Source organism: Vitis riparia, chromosome 1 (assembly GCF_004353265.1).
Source record: "Vitis riparia cultivar Riparia Gloire de Montpellier isolate 1030 chromosome 1, EGFV_Vit.rip_1.0, whole genome shotgun sequence".
NCBI classification, from domain to species: domain Eukaryota; kingdom Viridiplantae; phylum Streptophyta; class Magnoliopsida; order Vitales; family Vitaceae; genus Vitis; species Vitis riparia.
Window position 1 is genome coordinate 18,634,001 of NC_048431.1, and position 6,000 is coordinate 18,640,000.

Sequence of the window (6,000 nt, forward strand, 5' to 3'; positions counted from 1 at the left end):
CATTGTCTACTACAGGAAGAAGACTCAAAAGGAAACAGAGCAAAGAACATACCCCGAGCAAGTTCATGAGGCAGAACCGAATTCAAACCACAGTGAAATTTCCCCAAGTAACACAAATTCTGACCCTGTCACTAATGAGTTACAGAATGACAGTCTTAATCTGCCCATTGCCAAGAGGAAAGGAGTATGATCCTGTATAAATCATTCGATCTATAATTTTTTATCTTATGATGGATTGTCACCTGTTTTTCAAGAGGAAAGGGGTATAACCTTGTATAAATCATTCAATTTATAATTTTTTATCATAAGATGGATTGTCACCTGTTTTTCATGTCTTTGTCATTAGTCTTATAGACGTCCAGATTCCTAACAACATCCAAGAATCTCTTTAAATTCCTGAATAGATGGCTGTCGTTGGAGAAGAAATTCGAGCTCTAGAAAAGAATGGGACATGGGAAATTATGAATTACCCAAAGGGAAAAATCCAGTTGGGTGTAAATGGATATTCACCATAAAGTACAAGGCAAATGCAAGTGTGGATAGGTTCAATGCTCATTTGGTTGGAAAGGGATTCACCCAGACCTATGGAATTGACTATCAAGAGACATTTGCTCCTATTGCCAAGCTTAACACTATCTGGGTTTTGTTATCATTGGATGTTAACTTAGATTGGTCTCTCCATCAACTAGGTGTCCAAAATGCATTTCTAAATGGCTACTTGGAAGAAGAAATGTATATGGAAATCCCTTCAAGCATTGAGACAAGATCAAATATTAATAAAGTTTATAGGCTCAAGAAATCCTTGTATGTCTCAAAAAGTCTCCACCCACTTGATTTAACAGATCTACAAAAGTTGTAAAAAGGTATGGATAGTCTCAATATCAGTTTGACCACACATTGTTTGTTCAAAACTCTCTCAAGGGAAAGATGGCCATTATCATTGTATATGTAAATGATATCATCCTAATTGGAGATCATGAGGAAGAACTATGCAAACTTAAGAATTTTCTTGCTAAAGAGTTTGAAATCAAAGATACAGGAAATCTCAAATACTTCCTTGGAATAGAAATAACTAGGTCAAAAAAGGGCTTTGCAGTCTCTCAATAAAAGTATATCCTTGATTTACTAAAAGACGAGGATACTCAGATGCAAGCCTGCAGATACTCTTATGGATCACATAATCAAACTAGGAACTAAAGAACAAAGTGCCCCTATGGATAAAGAAAGACACCAACGTCTTGTGGGATTTTTACTTTTCTCATACTAGACCTAACATTGGTTTCTTAGTCAGTGTGGCAAGTCAATTTGATGCAGCACGCAATCATCATTAGTTTCTTATTTTAAGTTTATTTGCTTTACTATTTTGTTTAAAATTGATTTCCTAGTTTTCCTAATTTTCAATTATCTTCATTTCTTATTTCTAGGAAAAGTTTCTAATTATCTTAATTTCCTATTTCTAGTTTCTTATTTCAATTATTTCCTTTATTTTGCATTACAAACATTATTTAAAGGTTTATTATGATTGTTAGAATCAGTTCAATATAATTTATCAAAATTATTCCCTAATTTTTTTTTTTTTTTGATAAGCAAACACAATTCAATAAAAAAAAAGGCTGAAGAGCCCCAACGTATACAGGGTGTATACAAGGCAACAAAGGCCAAACAAGCAAAAAGCCAAAAAACAAACCACCCCTTAACTGGAGGCAAACCACTCCAGGAAATCTATAAGGGAAAGCGGCTCCTCTACCATATACAATTTAGCCCAACCCCAGAAATTACATACAAAAGAATATTTAAACCTCTGAATTGCTAAACCCCCCCCCCCCCCCCCCTAAAGGCTAATTTATTCCTTTCCTTCCAAACCATCCAAAAAATGAATAACAGAATGGAATTCCAGAATTTTTTCCTTTTTTCCCCACAAAGCACCCCCCCAACTATATAAAACCTCCTTTACAGTATTAGGGAACACCCACTTGACCCCAACTAAACCCAACACTAAGTCCCAAAGCACTCTAGCCACTGCACTCTAACCTCCTTTACATTATTCCCTAATTTTCAGATCCTATTGTGATCTTTGTGTTTGTTCTTGAGTGTTTTTCCGTTTTGTTTCCAAACCTTCCGCTGCACCAAAATTGGTATCAAAACAAGTATTTTTACCTCAATCTGATGGTTGACAACGATTCTAAAGGGAAACGAACCATCAACGACAAATGGAAATTCGAAAAAATCAAGCAACAACTCGACGGGATCGATGAAACTCTTCGCAACCAAACATAGATGGTGGTTGTGTTGACTGTCGAAGGGAAGCACAAACCCATGGAGCGACTACCAGACCAATGTGGCAACCAGCAGGAGGGCAGCTACGAAAACTAACACCAACCACAAGTCGGGGCACAAATCGACGACGGAGGCACGATTCACACCGGTCCAACTGCGAATCGTAATTTTCACGAGCCCCTTCCATTACAGGTGTATGAGTGTCAAAATTAGGGAGCTCCTAAGCAGTGTGACAACAACAACCTCCAACAAGGGGTTTCAATCAGTGACAACGGCAAGTTCGTGGTGGCTTTCCACGAGCAGTTACAAGGGTTTTTTATGAACAAGATGAGTTTTTTTCCACCTTTTCAAGATACTGATGATTTTCGACTTCCACAGCGGAGGAATATTCAACAAAGGTAGCAACGGAAGTTGGATAGTTCATCTAGAGAAGAAGATGATTTTCATTTCGATTATCGGGCTAACAATCATGGTCAAAATAACCAAGAATTTAAGATGAAGATGGATTTACGGAGTTTCAACGGTCGATTACACATTGAAGACTTTCTTGATTGGGTCCATACCTTCAAAAACTTTTTTGACTATTTGAATATTTCAAAAGAAAATCAAATAAAACTCATGACGTATAAGTTGAAAGGTGGAGCTTTTGCATGGTGGGAACAACTTCAATATAATCATCAACGGCAAGGAAAACAACATGTTCATACTTGGCCCAAAATGAAGTGGTTGTTACAAAGGCGATTTCTCCCTCCAAATTATGAACAATTTTTATATCAACAATATCAAAATTGTCGACAAGCCAACCACGCTGTAAACAAATACACGGAGGAATTTTATCAATTAAATGTCCATTGTCCACGTTAATTTGTCTAAGTCGGAGGATCAATTAATTACTCATTATATTGGAGGCCTAAAGCTGGTTATTTAAGATCAACTGGCTCTTCAAAGGGCTTAGACCATGACAAATGCAATTAATTTGTTGATGAAAGCGGAAAATCATATCAATAGGTCCACGACGCGTGCTCAAAGTAACTTTCGGCAACCAACCCAAAAAGCTTCTTCTACTCCAAAAGGGTCAACAACTTCAGGCATCAACAATGATAGCAATAAAGATGCCCCTTCCACTCAGAATTCGGCGTAGAATCGAATTGAAACTTCAGCCTCTATTCGATCTAATACTCAAGGTCGAAACCAACAGCAACAACTAGTCAATAATGACCCTTATGCGCATCCAAATCTTAGGAAATGTTTATGATGCAACCAGTCAGGCCATATTTCAAATAATTGCCCGAACAGACGATCCGTTAACCTTACAAAAGAAGGAAGCGATGAAGAGGAACAAGTTCTCGAAGAAGATATACATGAGGGTGTTGAGTTTGCAGAAGGAGATGTAGGAGAAAAAGTGGTGTACATTATCCAACGAGTTTTGTTTACCCCAAAGAAACCAAACGACTCTCGACGACACTAAATATTTTGGATTCGATGCACTATTCGTAATAAAGTGTGCAACATGATCATTGACAGTGGAGGTAGTGAGAATATTGTTTCCAAGGTTTTGGTGAAAACACTAAATTTAAAGATTGAGAAGCATCCTTCTCTATACAAGATTGCATGGATTATGAAGGGCCCAGTAGTTCAGGTGCTAGAAGTTTGCAAGGTTCTTTTGTCAATTGGGAAGTATTATAAAGATGAGATAATATGTGACGTGGTGAATATGGACGTTTGTCATATTTTATTGGGGAGGCTATGGCACTATAATGTTGATGCCACTTATAAGGGTCGAGATACTACTTTCGTTTTTTGGTGGTTTGACAAGAAGATTGCTTTGATGTCAGAGTCTCAATCATCAGAAAACAATTCAGTTACTTAGGAAGATCAACCGCTATTCACCAACATAACAGGCCCAGATTTCTTTAAGCAAGTCAAGGAGCCGAAATTTGTTATAGCATTGGTAGTTAAGGGTCAATCTGAAGCAACTATTGATATTCCCACCAAGGTTCAAGAGGTACATGTTGATTTTCCTGACTTATCTCCTAATGAGTTACCTCCTATGCGAAATATTCAACACCATATCGATTTAGTAACTGAAGCTAGTTTGCCTAACTTGCCACATTATCGTATGAGCCCAACTGAGCATAAAGAGTTGCACTGACAACTTAACAAGTTGCTTGATAAGGGCTTAATTCGTGAGAGCATGAGTCCTTGTGCAATCCAAGTTTTACTCACCCCAAAGAAGGATGGTAGTTGGCACATGTGTGTGGACAATCACACTATCAACAAAATAATGATCAAGGATCGCTTTCCTATCCCACGTCTTAATGACATGCTTGATAGGTTAGAAGGTGTTATGGTGTTTACCAAACTTGATTTACAAAGTGGCTATCATCAAATTCGTATTCGACTAGGCTATAAGTGAAAAATGGCTTTCAAAACTAAAGACGGCCTTTATGAATGGCTAGTGATGCCATTTGAGCTATTAAATGCACCAATCACATTCATGTGGTTGATGAACCAAGTTCTTCGTCCATTCATTGGAAAATTTGTGGTGGTTTATTTCGATGATATTCTCATCTACAGTAAGAATGAGGAGGAGCACTTATCACATCTCAGGAAAGTTCTCTTAGCCTTACGAGCTAATAAATTGTATATCAATCTTAAGAAGTGTAGCTTTATGACTAACCATCTTTTATTCCTTGGATTTATAGTGGGAAAGGATGGTATTCAAATTGATGAGATGAAGGTGACAATAATTCAGGAATGGCTAGCTCCTAAAACCGTGCGTGAAGTGCAAAGTTTCCACGGTTTAGCCACTTTTTACAGGCGTTTTCTTTGAGGACTTAGTACAATCATGGAACCTATTACCAATTGTTTGAAGAAAGGCTAGTTCCAATGGGAGAAAGCGTAAGAAGACAACTTTGAATTAATAAAAGTAAAGTTGTGCACTACACCAGTGTTAGCACTCCCCAATTTTGAGAAAGTGTTTGAGGTTGAATGTGATGCATCAGTTTTAGGAATTGGGACTGTCTTATCCTAAGAGGGTCACCTAGTGGAATTTTTCAGTGAAAAGGTTAGTGAACCTCGACAAAAGTGGTCTACTTATGAGCTTGAATTTTATGCAGTTGTTTGAGCCTTAAAGTATTGGGAGCATTTTTTGTTTCAATGAGAGTTAACGCTATTTGCGGATCATTAAGCTTTAAAGTTCATCAATTCTCAAAAGACAATGAATTGAATGCATGCTCGATGGATTGACTTTTTACAGAAGTTCACTTTTGTTATCAAACATGATCCTAGCCAATAGAATAAAGTAGTTGATGCATTGAGTCGACGAGCCTCTTTATTAGCTACAATTAGTACTAAGGTGGTGGGGTTTGATTATTTGAAGGATACTTATACTATTTATGAGGATGTTAGTGGCATATGGACATGATGCAACAATAAGGAGTTTGTTACTGACTTATTCAGGATTGATTTTTATTTTGGGGTACACAATTATGTATCCCTCTTTCTTCTTTGCATGACCATTTTATTGCATAATTGGATGTTGGCTGATTAAGAGGACATGTTGACCGAGATAAAGCAATCATCTTGGTAGAGGAGAGATTTTATTGGCCCCAACTCAAATAGGATGTTGGGTGTTTCACTCAGCATTGCCCAATGTGTCAAAGGGTCAAAGAACAAGTTCAAAATACTGCTTTTTATACTTCTTTACCTACTCCAAAGATG